This window comes from Pseudophryne corroboree, chromosome 7 (assembly GCF_028390025.1).
Source record: "Pseudophryne corroboree isolate aPseCor3 chromosome 7, aPseCor3.hap2, whole genome shotgun sequence".
Taxonomy (NCBI): domain Eukaryota; kingdom Metazoa; phylum Chordata; class Amphibia; order Anura; family Myobatrachidae; genus Pseudophryne; species Pseudophryne corroboree.
This window is the reverse complement of record NC_086450.1, coordinates 49,375,354-49,396,033: the sequence shown is the minus strand read 5'-3', so window position 1 is coordinate 49,396,033 and position 20,680 is coordinate 49,375,354. Positions and strand designations below refer to the sequence as shown.

The 20,680-nt window shown below is 45.1% G+C and overlaps 1 protein-coding gene across 5 annotated transcripts in view; it reads left to right on the top strand.

Annotated features, from left to right (window-relative positions):
* Positions 1–20,680, top strand: part of IKZF2 (IKAROS family zinc finger 2) — a 149,938-nt gene that overhangs the window by 21,906 nt on the left and 107,352 nt on the right. The gene's annotated exons all lie outside the window — the stretch shown is intronic.

Here is a 20,680-nt window from a genome sequence, read left to right as displayed (position 1 = left end):
ACACTGCATAGGGAATAACTTAGTGTAAGATATCAAGGCAACACGATTATATTATGCCTGATATATAAAGACAGGGATAAAAAAATGTAGAAAGATAAAGCAATGTATTTGAATATTGGAATGTAAACCAATAAATGGTCCTACGTGTGCTACATAAGAGAGAAGTAGGGGATACTCAATTGCTGACCATATACGTGACGTGCCGTCTTGGTGGCCAAAAAGCTGGCACTTTGTGACTGCCAACGTCACCAGTTTTCCCTCGCACTGTATAGAGATGTACAGGAACGTTGGCAGTGTTTTGGTGCTGTGTTCTACCTTGATGTGTGTGGCTGTTTGCTGCAGAAAATAAGCCTCGGCCTTTGTGAAATTATGCTATGGACGGTAACACCTGTTTCTTACTGTGGGATCCTAATTCTCACAATGTGCTCTCCGATATGACGAACACCCACCTGCCTGCATGGAGTTGCTGCCTCCTGTACGCATTTCACTCGTAATGACAGTATACAATATTAGTACATTATTGCAGAATAAAATCTGTGACCTCCCAGTTGGTGTCTTGAATCTGTTGCTTTAATCCACATACATCTACACGCAGCTAAATAGCACTATAGCCCCGGAGTAACATTCTATCCCATTCTACAATGACCATTTGTAAATAGCACTGGCAACGACGTTTCAAGGCCGTAAAGCCATTTCGTTAGGTTGTGCATGAATTTCAAGTGAAAAAAATTGAATAGGTATCAGGATGATAAGGTCTACAGTCAATAGGTCGACTTCATATGGTTGTGTCGACAATTTGAACTTGTCGACCTAAGTTTTTGAATTTTTTTTTCATACTTTACCATCCACGTGGACTACATTTGGAAATGGTAACCTGTGCCGAGCGCAGCGGAAGCAGAGCAAGGAACCTTGCCTGAAGTGTAGCGAGCCCGCGAGGGTTACACATTTCCACTAATTTCACTTTTACATGGCTCGACATACAAAATGACACAAAAAGTAAAAAAAAAATAATCGGTGGCGACCATTTTTGTGTCGACTGTTTCCAAGTCGACCATTTCACCCTGTCGACCTTTTGTACCTGTCACCGACTCAGGTGTCTACCTTTTACATGTCTACATATACTGTATATATAGATATATATATATATATGTGTGGGTGTCTCGCGCTCTCTCTCTCTCTTTCTCTCTCTCGCTCTCTCTCTCTCCATAAAAATGTGTGTGTGTGTGTGTGTGTGTGTGTGTGTGTATATATATATATATATATATATATATATATATATAAAGATAGCATAGGTCCGGCACTCCTCGATGAAAATACACTATTGCATCGGTGCCTTCACATGTACTGCTGTACACAAATATAGTTACCCCAGTGCGGCACTCGATTCTTAACAAACGGACTCTGGAGACCGGTAAAGTTTCAACTTTACTGGTCTCCAGAGTCCGTTTGTTAAGAATCGAGTGCCGCACTGGGGTATCTATATATATATATATATATATATATATATTAATATGAGGCAGGGGTCCGGCACAGCCACTGAATAAGTAATCACACTGGGTGCCCTCACGAGACGGGTAAACATATACTCAGAGAAGGTGCGGCACTCCAATGATTTTCACACGACCACGTATTAGAACCACAACGTTTCAATGCCTTTAATCGTACAGCATTTTCATCAGGTAGTACAACAATGATTAAAATCGCTTACCTTATAAAGAAAGGTATCACCTCGTGGCGCCTGCACACCCGGCGGCCGCGCTTAATAGTGACGTCATGGCGCTCTACGGGAGTAAGCCAGACGACGTGTAAAAGAAAAGCCATCACCATGGTTACATAGAAAACAATGCACATTTAAAGCACTACAGAAAGCAATCGTATTATCAAAGCGGTAGAACAGATATAACCATATGAAAAGTATCATATATTACAACTGGAAACATAGTGATGAATGGCAGAATGTATCAATGAAGCATAAGTTAATAGCGCATGTTGCATATAAAGCTAGATCACTATAAACCAAACACTGGTGTATGTATCCATATATATAAGATCAGCAAATTAACTATTAATAGCAAGGACATTAATACCTGAATGTTCGTTCAGGCCTCTAGGGGCTAAGGTCCCCAATTTAAAAATCCAACGGGCCTCACACTGTACTAATTTTAAGCCACGGTTACCACCTCTCAACGACAGCGGTATGTGGTCAATCATACGGTATTTAAGTGTGGTCAGATTGTGTGCCGCTACTGCAAAGTGTCTTGCGACAGGCTGATCACTGGTCCCCGATGCCAGGGTGGCCTTAATGGCCGATCTATGGGCAGCCATTCTCTCTTTAAATGAACGTTCTGTCTTGCCTATGTATGATAGGCCACATGGGCAAATGATCTGATATACTGTAAATTTTGAATTGCAGGTAAGTCTATGTCTAATATATAGTGTTTTACCTGTCTGTGGGTGATAGAAAGTATCCCCTGGGATCAGAAATTTACAAGTACATCGGATACAACCAAATGTGCCTCTATATATATTAGGTACTGGCTCTGAAATATCTGATTTGACCAAAATGTCGCGTAGGTTACGACCTCTCTTGTAACATGACAATAGGTGAGTGTCAGTTAGATTGCATTCAGGGTCAGATTTAACGATAGGCCACAATTTTTTAGAGATCTTATTAATGGTTGAGCTGGCCGATGTAAATTGAGTGACCCATGGTAAAATCTTATCATTCTTGATTTTAGGTACAAGTAAGGTTTCACGCTCAATGTTTAGTACCTTAATTTTAGCTTGCTGTAAAAGGGAAAAATCATAACCACGTTCCAAGAATTTGTTAAACAAAATGTCAATCTCAATTTCCGCCTGCTTAGCATCAGACGCAATGCGTTTGGCTCGAATGAATTGAGAGTATGGGAGCCCTTTGATAAGGGAAACCGGGTGACAGCTACTGGGTAGTAACAAATTATTACGGTCTGTTATTTTGGAGTACAGGTTGGTTGTAATAACACCATCCTGGATAGAGATAGCAACATCCAAAAATTGGAACACCTCAGAGCTATAAGTGAAGGTAAATTTAACCGGGCTGGTACCCGAATTATGTAGGTTAATATGATTAACCAAATCATTGCTGTCTCCCTTCCAAAAAATTAGCAGGTCGTCAATATAACGACAAAAAAAGAGGATCCTGCTAGCAATCACCGGATCAGAAAAAAATACAGACTGCTCTATCTCAAACATAAAAATGTTGGCATATGACGGGGCTACTGCCGCCCCCATAGCACAGCCAACCAATTGGAGGTAAAACGACCCATTGTACAAGAAAAAATTACGTGTAAGGACAAATTCCAATAAATTTAACACAAAAGAGATGTCAGGCCCATTATAAGAGGTTTGACCTCTAAGGAAACGGCCTACTGCCGCCATACCTACATCATGGGGTATGACGGTATAAAGGCTGGCTACATCTATGGTAAACATAACTACATCTGAGTCCAACCTAGGCAAAGCTAACAATTTAATCAATAATGAAGTTGTATCCAAAAGGTATCTAGGGTGGACTCTGATGTATGGCTGTAATAAACTGTCTAAATAGACAGAAACAAATTGGGACAATCCGCCACGGGCTGCGATAATAGGTCTGCCCGGGGGGTCAACCAAAGATTTATGTATCTTGGGGGTAGTGTAAAATAACGGGACAAGAGGAAATGCAGGTAAAAGGGCTTTATAAAGCTGGTCAGAAATAAATCCATTATCCGTGGCCTCCTTGAGGATCCTTGAAAGTTCCGTTTTAAATATAGTAGAAGGATCTTGTGGTAGCAACCGGTAGGTAGCAGAATCATTTAGATGTAGTGCCACCTGTTCTTTATATAAAGTTAAGTCCTGAATCACCAGGGCACCCCCCTTATCCGCAGGACGGAATACAAGTTCTTTGTTATTAGATAAGTCCTCTAGCGCCAACTTTTCTTCAAGGGTTAAGTTGTGTCGTTTCGGTTGTATTCTCTGTATGGATGACTCCACATCATCTTCTAGTAACCGCATGAAGGTTTTTTTTTTTTTCAAATTATTTTTATTGCAATCTCACATCGTACAGGATAAGTAAGCAGCATTTCGAGACATGAAATATAGTATATAGTTAACAGTGTATAACATAAAATACATCATGCAAAGTCCTCCTAGCAGGAGATAAGGAGTCACATATTATTCAGTCTCATATAATCTCAGGTAGAGATCCAAACATATTTTCAAACTTTTCTTCTTATAATAACTTTTATACCCTTCCAAGAAAGGGAACATGTGTAGAACTAATGGTATCAGGGAATTTATGGTGTGCTTTAATCACAAGAGCGGAGAAGATTATAGATGGAACAAAATGTATCAAACACCGATTCTCCACTAGTAAAACAGGGTATCCAGAAAATCCCTAAACTTATATAAAATACCTAAAACATAAAGAAAAATAAACCAACATGTAATGCCTACTATGGGACACGGGTCGTCGATCCATCCACAGCACAATTTTCCCAAATCGGGGGTCTATATTTCCAAGCAGCCCGGTATATGGTTGAAAATAGAAGGGAGTGGAGAAGGGTCCAGAGAAGGAGAGAAAGGATAAGTCAGATATTTAAGGGGTTAGGGTGGTCTATAGCGTGGAGGAGGTACCATGAGGTGGATTGAAAGCATTTGTCTATGGCTTGTTTAGTATGTAGGGGGAGTGTCAAAATGTAAGGGTTCCAACATTGGAACAAAGCAGGGGTGAGCCTCTCCTTATGGATAGAGGTCTCCAGCCAGTCCATGGTGAATAGAAAAAATAGTCTAGAGGTCACCATCGAAATATTAGGAGGTATATTATGAATCCATTGTTGCAGGATTGCCTTCCTGCCAGCTGCTGATAATATCATAAGCAGTTTTTTGTTAGCCTTGGGGATGTCAGGTTGATCGGTTAGACATCCGAACAGTGCCCAGGAAGTGGTGCAGCTAAAGGATATGCCCAAGGATATAGTTCCATAGTGATGTACCTCATGCCAAAACTGTGACACCAGAGCGCATTCCCAGAAGCAATGGAAGAGGTCGGCCCCCTCCATTAGGCATTTAGTGCATTTACTATCCTCTGAGATGCCCATCAGTGATCGGCGTTTAGGGGAAATGTATGCCCTATGGAGCATTTTATAGGCCATTTCTTGGTAAGAACTTGCAGGAATAAGCTTCAAGGTCAACTGAAAGTGATTTAAGAGGGATTCAGGGGTGGCCGTTGAGATGTGGGAGGACCATTGGGACAGCTCCGGAAGGTCCGCATCTGGGATAAGTTCAAGACGGATACGTGAATAAATGGTTGATATGGAGTAGCAGGTCGACTGGATTAGTGTGTCCAGAGAGTTAAGAAAGTCGATCCCTGTCAGTTTAGATAGTACAGTTTTAAGATAGTGTGTTGCTTGGAAATAGGCAAACTCGTGGTGAGGAAGTAGGCCGTATTTCTCTCGCGCCTCCACGAAAGACAGCGGGGCGCGGGAGGGGTTAAGCAGGTTGCGCAGGTTGCGAACGCCAAGAGAGTGCCAGGTAGTAAAAGGTTGTAAAGCTCCCCCCTCCTGAAACTCTAAGTTGCCGATAAGGGGCAGTGAAAGTGAGTATAGATATTGGAGTTTGAGAGATTTCCTTGCCATTTTCCACGCCTGCATTATGGGGAATAGTAGTAAATTAGTGGTGATATGTAAGGCCAATTTGGAGGGCTTGGCATGTAAAAGATAACTGAGGGATAAGGGAGCACATAGTTGAGAATCTAGTCTAGAATCTGTGTAATAATTATTATTTCCAAGCCAATCCATAGCAATGCGTAAGAGGCACGCAAGGTTGTATTGTTTAATATCGGGTAGATTGATTCCCCCTCTAGGTACCGTCTGGGTTAATTTTTTCATGCTAATCCTCGGGCGTTTACCAGCCCAGATGTATTTGGAGATAGAAGCGTTCAAAGAGGATAGGTCTGATTTAGATAACAATAGGGGGGTCATCTGTAGAACATAGAGGAGCTTTGGGAAACTGGCCATCTTAAATAAGTTACATCTTCCTAGCATATTAAGGGGGAGGGATTGCCAGAGGCCAAGTTCGGTTCTAATCCTATGCAGGACTGGAGTGATATTGAGCCTATATAGGTGGCATGGTTGAGCAGGGAGTGCAACGCCTAGAAAGGTAATATGTGTGTTCGCCCATTTAAAGGGAAAGGTGGTTCCCCAACCCAGTTTCGCCTGTCCATATATGGCCAACGCTTCTGACTTACTATAATTGATGGTAAACCCTGCAAAAGAGGAGAAGCGATCAGTCATGGCAATTAGTTGCGGGATTGTATGGTGAGGGTCTGACATAAAAAGGAGGAGATCATCTGCGAATGCCACCGCCCTTAATTCCTGTGTTCCCACAGCAATGCCCTTATAGTTCTTGTGTGACAGGATATGGCGTATAAGGGGTTCCAGTGCCAGGTCAAAAAGGAGGGGGGACAGGGGGCATCCTTGCCTAGTGCCTCTTTCTAACGTGAAAAATGAAGATGTCACATTATTGACTAAGACCTGCGCCACTGGGTTGGTATATAAGGTTTGCACTAGGTTGCAAAACACTGTGCCAAACCCCTGGTGGGCGAGCACTCGGGATAAGTGAGGCCAGGCAATTTTATCAAATGCCTTCTCTGCGTCTAAATTTATAATGATGTTATTTTTGGCCTGGTTAAGGCGGGTGTAGGATATTGCAGTTAGGGCCGCCCGCACTCCCCGTGTGGATTGTCTACCTTTGACGAATCCCATCTGTGCAGGTGAAATGAGATGGGGTAAGTATACTTGCAACCTGTTAGCTATGATTTTAGTCAAGATTTTAAAATCCTGATTGAGGAGTGAGATGGGGCGGTATGACCCAACCTGAGTAGGGTCTTTACCAGGTTTTGCTAGCACTATGAGTTTGGCTTCATTGAAACGAAGGGGAGTCTCCCCTGTTGTTAGTATATGGTTATATAATCGTGTTAATATGGGGAGTATGTCGGCCTCTAGCACCTTGTAAAATTCAGCGCTGAAGCCATCAGGGCCAGGGCTTTTTCCATTAGGGAGGGACTTAATGGTGGCCCGCACCTCCTCCTCAGTTATGGGGGCATCCAACGATTCCCTCTCCTCTAATTCCAGCTTCGGTAACTGCGCCTCATCTAGGAATGATTGACCATCAGTTGCATTATCAACGTCGGCAGTATATAGAGACTTATAGAAGCGCATGAAAGCCGAGCAGATGTCAGTGGGATCAGAAAGAACACTTCCAGAGCTGTGCAACGAGTCAACCCATGTTTTGTTTCGGGGTCCCCTAACCAGGTTGGCCAGGAGCTTACCGGATTTATTCCCCCACCTATGAAACCTGTTCCTGCCGTAGTCATAGCTGATCTGGGCCTGCTCGGTGAGAAAAGTATCATAGATTTGTTTTGCCATGAGGTACGCCTCCTTGTGGGTAGGGCTATCGTTTTGTTTATATGTGCGATATGCAAGTGTGAGAGCCGCGCTGAGTTCCTGTAATTTTATATTAAATTTCTTGCGCTTAGAATTGACGTAGGAGATGATATGGCCACGGAGGACTGCTTTAGAGGCTCCCCAAAAAAGTGGAGTGTTAGATTCTTGATCTAGGTTGTCAGTAGTATAATTCTGCCAGGTGTGTTTAAGATGTAATAAGAAGTCCTCTGAGTGTGTGAGATATGCTGGGAATCTCCAACATTTAGATATGTTTTGAGGTAGGGACAGGTGTAGGGACAAGGTAATGGGGGCGTGGTCCGAAATAATGATGTCTTTAATTGAGGTGTGGGTAACTTTAGAAAAGAGGTGTTTGGATAGAAATAGATAGTCAATGCGAGAGTGAGTAGAATGTGGGTGGGAATAGAAAGAATAATCTCGTTGAAGGGGGTTATGTAGACGCCAGGGGTCTAATAAGGTGAGTTGAGAACAAAACGAGGAGAGTAGAGTAGAGGAGGGTTCGGGTTTTTTGGTACTTACCCCCGACCTGTCCATGGATGGATCGACTACCGTGTTGAAGTCTCCCCCTAGGATTAAGTTCTGGCTACCCCAGGATAAAACTCTTTGAAGAATATCTGCAAAAAAGAGATTGTTAGATCCAGTAGGTGCATACACGTTTAGAAAGGTATATATCACATTGTCGATTAATACATCTAAAAATATAAATCTGCCCTCAGGGTCGACATACTTTTTAAGAATAGAGAATTGAAGATTCTTATGAAAAAGGATGGCCACACCTCTGGTTTTATTGGTGTAAGGAGCAGACACGCATTCTCCGATCCAAGGGGCTCTCAATGACACAGGGGAGTTATGCTCCCAGTGCGTTTCTTGCAGGAACACTACTTGAGGGGACAAGCGAGAGAGATGAGCAACTACCTTCTTGCGCTTAATGGGGCTATTTAGACCCTCCACATTCCAGGAAACTATATTAAAGTCTAAAAGTGGGGTTGTCACCGGGGTTGAGGTCTGGGAAACAGTGTGGTTAGCCATGCTATCCTACCCCCGTAGATGGAGAATAGAATATCAAAATTGTACAGGTAAAACGGTGCCCCCCCCCGTCCCAGTGAGCAAGGAGGGGCCAACCTATGGAGGATCGAGACACATTATCCCAGCAGGCAAAACAAACAGACACATAAACATACAAAAATATCAAACTAACAAATAGAGAACAATGGGAGGCTAAGCCTCCAGCATGCATGAGTAGCATGCCTTGATCATATCCCGAACACTGTGTGACCTGTAGATGAAAGCAGTTGTGAAGATAGGCAAGCTATAAGTAAGGGTGGACAGTCAAGCGTCAGGGTGTGCCAAATGGGTCTTTGCCGCCATCGGATCGTCAAAAAAGCACGGTTTTCCATTGACCAAGACCCGGAGGCGGGCAGGGTATAACAATGAGAACTTGACGTTTTCTTCAAACAGTCGCTTGCATATCGGAGCGAACTCTCTGCGCTTGTTGGCGACATGGGTGGAGAAGTCCTGGAATATAAGCAGCCTTTCTCCCTTATAAAGGAGGTTCGCTGATTGCCGGTAGTGGTCCAAGAGCTTAGCTTTATCCGCGTAGTTTAAAATCCGTAGGATAACAGGTCTAGGGCGTCCCGCGGATTCTCTGCGTTCGGGGCCAATCCTGTGTGCCCTTTCAATGGCTAATGGTGAGCCCTGAAGATCCATACCTAATTTGTCGGGTAGCCAGTTGGATAGAAGGTCCAGTAGTGCGTGGCCTCTCACCGATTCCGGGATGCCCACCACCCGCAGGTTGTTTCGACGGCTCCGATTCTCCAAATCATCGAGTTTTTCCGTGAGGCCTTTGATTTCTGTGGTTTGGGTCTTTATGGTAGACTGTGCGGCTTGTAGATCGTCTTCCAATGTTGAGACCCTCTGCTCGACTTCATCTAAACGGTTACTGTGATGAGTCAGCTGGGCTAAGGTGGAATCGATGGCTTCTTTGATGCCCGCCAGTTTCTCGTCTAGCAGAGGTCCAAGAACCGCAGCGATGTCAGTGGGTTTCATTTTAGGCTGTTTGGTAGTTGAAGCGCCAGTACGTTTTCTTTGGGATCGAGATCGGGTGGTGGAGCAATCGGAGTCAGATGAATTTCTGCGGGACGTGTCTTCGCGTGTGCCTGAAATAGGACCAGTCGAGGACATTGGGGTGGATACCAGGAACTTTTCCATAAGAGGTCGCTAGAATTAAATATGTAGAGTAGAAGCAATGTAGGGCACAGCGAGTGGTTTAATGATGGTCACATCAGCGTTGGGAGGGTACTAGAAAGTTACATTGCTATGAAGATAGCAGGCATGTCAGGACGTTACGGATCAGGGTTGCCGGCAGCAACGTTGCAGAGGCGTCAGAGCGTGGCACCGCTGGGTACCTCAGCGACGTGATGTATATGTCAAAAGGTTCGGGGTAAGGTAGCGGGAGCCAGGCATCCACCGCTATGAGTCTGTAATTCCCGGGTGCGGCAGGTGACGATCGGGCCGATAAAGTATCACATCTGTTGTTGTAAGGCGTGATATAATGGTTCCTCTCCAGCCACCAAATAGGAGATATGAGAATAGGTAAAATGATGGGATTAGCTGTATAGTGGCTGCAGGTTGTCTAATTTAGAAGTCGCCACAAGAGGGAGCTGTGGTCATGGCTATTTCCAGCCATGAAGTGTGGACTGTGCCAATCGCAAGATGGCCGCCGCTTATCAGAAGTTGCTGTGCCAGTCGTAAGATGGCCGCCGCTTGTTGGTGTGGCCTGGTCCCTCCGGAGGTCACCCAGCCGTCAATTTTCATCGGTGAGGGGGGAAATCCTGCATATGAGTGGACATGTGAGGCGGGGGCCAGAAGGTGAGCGCTCAGTGGAGCCAGGTATTAGTGAGGCCCGGCGCAGGGTTCGGGCGGCGCCAACCACAAGATGGCCGCCGGCTGCCAGCCACACGCGGCCCAGCCTTCACCTCCCGCCGGCCGCCTGTTTCTCTGTCTCCCGCGCTGGCCAGCGCTCGATGGGCAGGCTGCCAGGTGTCAGGGGGTGCCCCTCAGGTGGAAGAGGGAGTTTGTAGAGCCGTCGTACCGGCTCCGATGCGTCGACGGGTCTGTTTTAAAATCGAGGTCCCGGCTTCTGAGACGGAGGTAGGCCGCAATCCGCAGGGGGCAACGCAGGGCCCCCCCGATTCCGCAGCTTCAACCTCCGGGTGTGGGGTAGTGCAGCAGGGTGAGGGGTTGGTGTTCCTGCAGGTGGGCTCTTAGATTTGGATCGGTAATGGGTTTTTTTTGGTTAACTAGCTGGAGCTGCACAAAAACCCCGACCTTCCCTGATGCCAGCTAGGCCACGCCCCCCCGCATGAAGGTTTTAATAGAGGGGTTAAATGACTGTGGCTCAAATGAAGATTTCGGTAATAATTTAGATAATTGCGGGGGAATCTCCGAGTTGAAAGCAGGGTCCCCGTAAGTCTGATCAGTGGCACTAGTAGCTTTACGTTTGCCATAGAATTCTTTTAATTTCAATTGTCGATGTAGTCTGTGCTGTTCAATTTTCCAATCTAGAGGGTTGAATCTAGATGAAGGTACAAATGATAAACCCCTAGATAGGACATCAGTCTCTATTTTAGAGAGCTCATATGATGACAGATTCACAATCAGGTTTTCTTCTTTATTTGCTTTTTGCCTCGACCCCTGCCTTTTCCTTTGGCCACCTCTCCTGGTGTACTTTCGGCGTCTCGGGAATACTGTGCTCGGGTAGTAACCCCTAAAGGGTCACTTTGTCCACGATTACTAGTATAAGCATTATTCCTCTCATTGTCGCTGGTGGATGAATTGAAATCTGTGGACGAGTCTCTCTGTGTGCCCCCCATTCTTCTATTCCGTCTAAAGAAGGGCCTTCTATAATCATTACCTCTTGCTGGGTATGTCCACTGATAGACAGTATTCAATTCGTAATCAGCGTCAACTTTCGCTTGTTGAGACTTTTTAAATTTAATTAGGTCTCTCTTATAAATCTGAAGCTGTGCATTCAATTTAGTGTACCAGTCAGTATCTTTATCATCAGTGAGGCTGGGTTTATGGATGGTTTCGAACGCATCAATTTTCTCTTTCATAGATTTGACCTCTTTAGTGGAGAATTCTATTATCAATAACATAAGGTCAAATGAACACTTATTTGTTATAGATATCCACTTTCTGCAAAAGGCAGGGTCATGCTTCCCAATATATATATACATATATATATATGTGTATATATATATATATATATATATATATATATAAATGTGTGTGTGTGTGTGTGTGTATATATATATATATATATATATATATATATATATATATATATATATATATATATATAATTTTCTTTTTTCTTATCTTACATTCTTTGAAGTGACTTCAGCATACCTAACAAGCGTTGCATTAAATAATCATGAATTCCGATTTAGTGTTAAATATAATTTCAAATATTCATTGCTCCATTAGGTTTTCGGTCAAATAATTATTTCCATGTGCCTTCCATACTTAAATGAAAAGCGTGCTGGGTAATTATTTTTACTGCGACAAAACCATGGTATTGATGGCTCCACTTTGCAGGAAGCATTAAGTTTTACAGTTTTACACGCTTTCAATTTCTGAAATTCTAATGAGGCCTCACGAGCTCCTACAGCAAGACGAATGTCTCAGGGCTGTCTGATCAAACGGTCCACAATCGAGAGCAACGGTCTCGCAGTGGTCAGCATCGCCATGATCTAATTTACATAGTAGCACAAGATCGAGAGCCTGCAATAATGGCTAATTCGTCAGGGTACATGGCAATATCTCAAGGCTTTATTGCTACGCCACAGAACTATCACTTGAATGCAGCTGAGGGTAACCTCTGCCTCAGCAAACCCGTCTCTAGAGAACCGTACACCTCATCTACAGGAACCGCGGTGTTAGTTTCTCCTGGGATCCCGGCATTAGATAACAGGTGATTCCAGCACAGATGCTGCTGCACATTGCTGTCTTGCTGGTAGATTTATGTACTGTATCCGTCATATTAACGTTATCCTCCCAATGACAGTTTCATTGGGGGATTTGCCATTTACAAGCTGTAAACTTTTGCTATCTAGAAAGGAATGTACATCACTCCGTTTTCACGGGGATCACTATAAACGGATGAAAGTTTATTAAATGACTTTAAGGGATTTGTGGCACTTGTGATACTTCACTTCGGATTTTTTGGGTGGAATTCAAATGTTTGAAAAGTCGGTTGGGTTCTGTTTCTCCCTGTCTATTAGATAGGAAAAAAACAGACTCCCAACTGACTTTTCAAACATTTCAATCTCCCCCATAGATGCTCTAGGTGAAATCACAGTGTTCATTGGCTGGGGTTATCTGTAGCGTAAGGCCGTGCGTGGCCAATGTGTAGATTATAATCTGACTTGGTCACGTCCAGATTTGACCTATTGCACTAAATTTTGTATCCATCCACCGTAATAAATGTATTAGCCTAGTAAGTCAATTTCCCGTAAGTAATGCTGTTCAGGTTTTCTTTTCTTGTTGTTCTAGCGCACAGGTTCTCAAACTCGGTCCTCAGGACCCCACACGGTTCATGTTTTGCAGGTCACCTGTAGGTTTTTGAAATGTGACAGTTGGTGATACACAGTGCAGCTGCTGGGTGAGAAGGAAAACGTGAACCGTGTGGGGTCCTGAGGACCGAGTTTGAGAACCACTGTTAGAGCACTAGCACTGGTTGAATTCGGCACTGGGTTTTGTAACTTTTCTTTATATTTACTATGTAAAAAAAGAAAAAACAAACGGCATAAAAACTTTCGGCCCCCAAATGCAATGGGTTCTATTTGGATAAGAGACAGATGTACTAAGCCTTGAAGAATGATAAAGTGGAGAGAGATAAAGGGGTCTATTCATGAAGCAATGAAAAGTGAGGAGAAGTGAGCCGGTGGAGAAGTTGCCCATGGTAACCAATCAGCATTGAAGTAACATTTATAATTTGCATACTGTGTACAGTGTACGGAAACAGCTGATTGGTTGCCATGGGTAACTTCTCCGCAGGCTCACTTCTCCACTCTTTTCACTGTTACAGGAGCTGATTGGATGGTACTTTATCACTCTACAAGGCTTAGTACATCTCCCCCAAAGTGTTTGGTTGAGCTAAAGCTTTTTTTTACATTATCTAGGATAATTACATGCATCTGCAACAAAACAGCATTTTCTACACAACCCCAAATGGGGAAGCGGTCAACATTCCGGCATTGGTGATGCCGGCACTCAGGTGACCGACGCCGGAATCCCGACATCTCTCGGAATCTTGGCACCAGAACACTGCATACCAGCATCTAGTGGGTAAGTATTGGGGCCAGGCCACTTAGGGGGCAGGGGGTTAGGGTAAGACACTAGAGGGGGGGTTAGGGTAAGACACTAGAGGGGGGGGGTTAGCCGTAGCTGCCACCCCCCTCGAACTTGTCCCTAGCCGCTACCCCCTGGGTCTTAGCACTAGCCGCCACTCCCACTATCTTATACCTAGTCACCACCCACCCCAGACGGGTTAGGGTAGGGGGCAAGGGAGGGTTAAAGTAATTACCCCGTCCCGTGTCAGCATTCTCATGGGATGCCAGTGTTGGTCATGTGAACGCTAGCATCCAAACCACCTTGGATCCCGTATCACCCCCCCACCAAATGTATGGGCTAGTTTGTGGAGACCTGTAAATTGCTTGTTATCTGATGTTGTATTCAGTGCCAGTAATCACTATACATCTGATTCTCATTATGATATACCCATGACCATATTATAGGACAAAAGGTGCCCATACTCTAGACGACTTGTAAACGATGCGTTCTCGTTAACGATTTCCCTTGAACTCCCCCGGCAGCTCCCCGGCAGTACTGGGCAAATGACATAGGGGGTTATTCCAAGTTGATCGCTCGCTGATTTTCGCAGCGCAGCGATCAGGTTTCTACTGCGCATGCGTATGCACCGCAATGCGCACGCGCATCGTACGGGTACAATGCGGATCGTTGCTGAGCGGTGGTTTTAACGAAGAATCCATTCGCATGGACGATCGCAAAGAGATTGACAGGAAGAGGGCGTTTATGGGTGTCAACTGACCGTTTTCTGGGAGTGGTAGGGAAAAGGCAGGCGTGTCCGGGCGTTTGGAGGACGGGTGTGTGACGTCAATTCCGGGACCGGACAGGCAGAAGTGATCGCAAGCGCTGAGTAAGTTCAGACCTACTCAGAAACTGCACAAACTGTTTTTGCAGAGCTCGGCTGCACATGCGTTCGCACTATTGCAAAGCTAAAATACTCTCCTATGCACCATGCGTTTGCACGGCTGCTAAAAGTAGCTAGCGAGCGATCAGCTCGGAATAAGGGCCATAGTACAATACACATAAGGTATATTTTAAGATGTGGGAGTGGCTACATCCAGGAGCATGCTGTCGTTGACGATAGCTTCAGTTCTTCCCTGCAGCAGGGAAGATCAGAAGCTACGACCAACGACCAGCGGGGAACCGCGCATCATGCTCATTATCGTTCACAGACACTGAACGATCTGCACTTTTAGGAACGATTTGTAGTAGTGTTCACTCTAAGCTCCTTTCGCAGGGCGCTGCGCCCTGCCCCTTTTCTGAGTGACAGAAAGCGCCCTGCCCGTTTGTGCCCGCCCTGCCGCCCTGTTAATCACCAAAGGACTGCCTTCTGCCAGCGCTGTCACTTCTCCCCGCGCCAGTGTGCTGTCATTTCTCCCCCCGCCGCACTGTTACTCCTCCCCCCGCCGCGCTGATAGCTCTCAGTTGAAGGTGGAGACAGGGTCAGCGTGCAGCGTGGAGGAGCAGCCAATCAGAGCCTGCGGTGTCTCCCGCCCACCAGTCCTCCGGCATAGTTTGAAATTCCCCCTCACCACGGCGCTGCACGGCCATTCCCCCTCACCACGGCGACCTGGGCTCCGCCGTCAGCATCAAGAGACTGGACCCGCTGCAACGGTGAGTGCTGCTCTGCATCTGCCCGTCCTCCCCTCCCTCCCAGTGCTCTCTCCCTGGTGCAATGTGTATAACGTGCTCTCTACCTGGTGCAATGTTTCTCAGTGCTCTCTACCTGGTGCAATGTTTCTCAGTGCTCTACCTGGTGCAATGTTTCTCAGTGCTCTCTACCTGGTGCAATGTGTATAACGTGCTCTCTACCTGGTGCAATGTTTCTCAGTGCTCTCTACCTGGTGCAATGTTTCTCTGTGCTCTCTACCTGGTGCAATGTTTCTCAGTGCTCTCTACCTGGTGCAATGTTTCTCAGTGCTCTCTACCTGGTGCAATATTTCTCGGTGCTCTCTACCTGGTGCAATGTTTCTCGGTGCTCTCTACCTGGTGCAGTGTTTCTCAGTGCTTTCTACCTGGTGCAATGTTTCTCAGTGCTCTCTACCTGGTGCAATGTTTCTCAGTGCTCTCTACCTGGTGCAATGTGTATAACGTGCTCTCTACCTGGTGCAATGTTTCTCAGTGCTCTCTACCTGGTGCAATGTTCTCGGTGCTTTCTACCTGGTGCAATGTTTCTCAGTGCTCTCTACCTGGTGCAATGTTTCTCAGTGCTCTCTACCTGGTGCAATGTGTATAACGTGCTCTCTACCTGGTGCAATGTTTCTCAGTGCTCTCTACCTGGTGCAATGTTTCTCGGTGCTCTCTACCTGGTGCAATGTTTCTCGGTGCTCTCTACCTGGTGCAATGTTTCTCGGTGCTCTCTACCTGGTGCAATGTTTCTCGGTGCTCTCTACCTGGTGCAATGTTTCTCGGTGCTCTCTACCTGGTGCAATGTTTCTCGGTGCTCTCTACCTGGTGCAATGTTTCTCGGTGCTCTCTACCTGGTGCAATGTTTCTCGGTGCTCTCTACCTGGTGCAATGTTTCTCGGTGCTCTCTACCTGGTGCAGTGTGTCTCAGTGCTCTCTACCTGGTGCAGTGTGTCTCAGTGCTCTCTACCTGGCGCAGTGTGTCTCAGTGCTCTGCCTGGCGCAATATGTATAACGTGCTCTACCTGTCGCAGTGTGTATAGGAGGTTCTACCTGGTGCAGTGTGTATTAGCTGCACTATTGTGTGGTGTAATGTGAATTGCCACTATTATGTGGCCATGCCCCTAACCCCACGAAAAACAACGCCCCTAAATTTTCGCCTTTGGCGCGCACTGCCCATTCTTTATCGTGTGGGAATGGGAGGACCAAGCATTATAGTATGTACCTAATTTTGCCCTTCTAACTGAAAAATGTGCCCTCCCGAACGAAAAATGTGCCCTCCCGAATGAAAAATGTGCCCTACCCGTGATCAGCACCCTGCCCTAAAAAATTCCTAGAGTGAACACTATGTAGTAGTATATCGTCTAGTGTATGGGCTCCTAAACTCTGTGTATTCTACTATACTTGCCCACTGTCACTTTAGATGGAGTGTATTGTAGATAGTTTTACTACAGTGAAGAGCTTTTAGATGTCACCTGAGCCACTGATTCATAAAACATTTGGTTCAGAGGTCACCTTGGCCGTTCCACTAAAAGAGACTCCTGTATAGAACGTTGTCCGTTATGGTGGAGGAAGTCCATCATTCTCCTCCTCAGCCCCGCACTGTCTCTCTCTGTGTTTGCGGTATCCAGGCCCTTTTCTCCTTCCTGCAGACTTCATTCTCTGACAAATCCATAGACAATAGCTGGGCAGACGGGATGCAGCGTATGCTTTAGAAACCACCCTACCTAGCTGCATTTTCCCAGCGTCCGCCTAGGACAATAGGAAGTTGAAAAACAAGTTGTTTGACGGAACAAGAGCAATGATGTTGAGGAGCTGCATGTTTTATATACATAAGACACAGGCAAACACTACTTAGGAGTTAGTCCCAATGCAAACTAAGGCAAAGGTTTGCTCTATGCATCGTGGTATTGCAGGAAAATTCAGGAGCGTAACGCTGAATGCACCCATGTGTGAGTCGGGAGATCAGATGTGTAAGGGCTGAACAGGACATTTATTAACTCCTGACGTGCCACAATGAAAGAGCCAACTTGGGTAGAGTGTATGGTCTGAAGAGCTTACAATCACCATTACACAGTTTTCCAGATATATTGCGATAAAATAAAAATATATGTAAGGGCTAGCTGCACCAAACTGGTAATTATATGCTTGAATGTGTATTAAGAGGGGGATAAAGAAATTGATATGCTATGTTTTCACCAGTAATAGCTCCATTCATGCTTCACAGACACTCTTATACAAAGCATTGGTACAGACCAAGATGGATGTGCGTCATGTCAGTCTGTAGATGACTGCGCTGTTATTATTAGATCTCGGACGCTGGTTCTGCATTGGCTGGAAGTATCTGACCTTACACTGCACCGCTCACTGTGCTACTGTATGTGGGCAGGCCTTAAAAATGTGTGAAACTCTAACTGGGCATTTAGCAGGCAGAAACTTTTATTCATGTGCAGTTGTGTAGGCATGCTGACCAGCGCTCGCACTTGCTGTAACAAACCATGGGGTACATTTATCAACGAGTGATAAACTTGTTGTGAATGATAAAACTCATTGCGTATACCAGTGGTTCCCAATTATTTTTTTTATTCAAGGCCTCATAGGGTATCAGAATTTGTTTCACGGCACCCCAAGGCCAAGAGTTTCTTATTGAGAAATTTACAAAGGAATATTAAATCAAGTAAATTGTGTTTTATAGTTCATCCTTGTGTACAATTGTGTGGTGAGGGACAGGATTTGCTTCTGTTTGTCCACATATTTTATGATCGGCGGCGACCAGCACTGTTTTTTTGCCTATTACATTGACCATAAATAATTTGAATTGGTCCTGGACCACTAATCCAAGGCACCCCTGCAAGTGTCCCGAGGCACCCCAGGGAGCCACGGCACACAGTTTGAGAACCACTGGCGTATATAATAAATGCTGCTCCAGCCAATCAGCTCCCAACTGTAATTTTTTTAAAACATGACATTTGGGAGCTGAAGACATGACAGTTGGGAGCTGAAGACATGACTGTTTGGAGCTGAAGACATGACCGTTTGGAGCTGAAGACATGACCATTTGGAGCTGAAGACATGACCGTTTGGAGCTGAAGACATGACCGTTTGGAGCTGAAGACATGACCGTTTGGAGCTGAAGACATGACAGTTGGGAGCTGAATGAGTTGGGAGCTGAAGACATGACCGTTTGGAGCTGAAGACATGACCGTTTGGAGCTGAAGACAGTACGGATGGCGTAGTGGTTAGCATTACTGCCTCACAGCACTGAGGTCATGGGTTCAATTCCCACCTTGGCCCTAACTGTGTGGAGTTTGTATATTCTCCCCGTACTTGCGTGGGTTTCCTCCGGGTACTCCGGTTTCCTCCCACAATCCAAAAATATACTGGCAGGATAATTGGCTCCCAACAAAAAAAATAACCCTAGGGTGAATGTGTGTGCGTGTACATGTGATAGGGAATATAGATTGTAAGCTCCACTGGGGCAGGGACTGATGTGAATGGCCAATTCTCTGTAAAGCGCTGCGGAATATGTGTGTGCTATATAAATAACTGGTAATAAATAAATAAGACATGACCGTTTGGAGCTGAAGACATGACAGTTGGGAGCTGAAGACATGACAGTTTGGCTGAAGACATGACAGTTTGGAGCTGAACACATGACCGTTTGGAGCTGAAGACATGACAGTTTGGAGCTGAAGACATGACAGTTTGAAGCTGAAGATATGACAGTTTGAAGCTGAAGACATGACAGTTTGAAGCTGAAGACATGACAGTTTGAAGCTGAAGACATGACAGTTTGAAGCTGAAGACATGACAGTTTGAAGCTGAAGACATGACAGTTGGGAGGTGAGCACATGACAGTTGGGAGGTGAACACATGACAGTTGGGAGCTGATTGTCTGGAGCACCATTTATTATACGCAGCAAGTTTTATCTTGCACAATGAGTTTTATCACTCGTTAATAAATGACCCCCCCATGTTTTAGTCTATGGCCACGTGTAGCTTTTATTCTGTACCCATGCGATTGACCTCGGTGTCTGCATTACTATGTTACTAGGGAGGAGAGATAAAGTACCAACTAGTAAGCTCCTGTCATTTATTAAACACAGGGGCATATGTACTAATCTGTGGAGAGAGATAAAGTACCAGCCAATCAGCGCCTAACTGCCACGTTACAGGCCGTGTTTGAAAATTGACAGAAGCTGGTGCCTTATCTGTCTCCACTTTATCTCTCTCCAAGCATCATGATAGTCATTATTAGGTCCTTTATCTCTCTCCAAGGTTTGATACATCTCCCCCCCTAGGTCTAATAAGCATAACGGCTCAACGGCCAAAGACCCCGTGATAATACTGGCAGCGCACGCTATTTCTACCAGTTATAGCAACTTTAATCACAACGTTTGAGCAGCTGTAAGAATCAAAGATCACTTTTTAAATAACTCATGTTAAACTAGCCTAGAGGTTCAGTAGGCTACATGCATGTAGCTGGATTATGTCTAATTACCACTTACTGTATGTGGCTGTGATTTAGTATTAAGGAACCCCGGCCAACATCATATTCAATGCCAGATACAATGTGTACAGTTTTCTGATGGTTCTCTACTTCTTATTACATATCTCCGCTTATATGGAAGGCAGTGTGCAGAAAACATGGGCGGAGTTTACTTTGTTCATGGTAACGTGCATTTATACTAAATATTATCTTCTGCTGCCCTTGGGTTAAACATAGAACAACGAGAATTACATCTTACATAAGGACACATTTTCAGTTCCTGGGTCTGTCACTGGGAGTTTGGGACAGTAGGCAAGTACAGTATAAGTAAAGTCGGTATATAAATCATTTATCATTTCCTAATACATTGTACTGCCTTATGGTATCTGCAAATATCATAGGACAGGTTGGACAGTCTTTTGCACCTGTTCTTTAGTCTCATGGGGGTCATTCCGAGTTAATCGCTCGCTAGCAGTTTTTAGCAGCCGTGCAAACGCATAGTCGCCGCCCGCGGGGGAGTGCATTTTCGCTTTGCAGGAGTGCGAACGCTTGTGCAGCAGAACGCCTGCAAACACATTTTGTGCAGAATAAGACCAGCCCTGTAGTTACTTATCCTGTGCGGTGATTGCTGGGACGAGTGACACGGTAATGACGTCAGATACCCGCCCAGCAAGGCTCAGTATTAGGACCGCTATTGTTCAATATTTTCATTAAC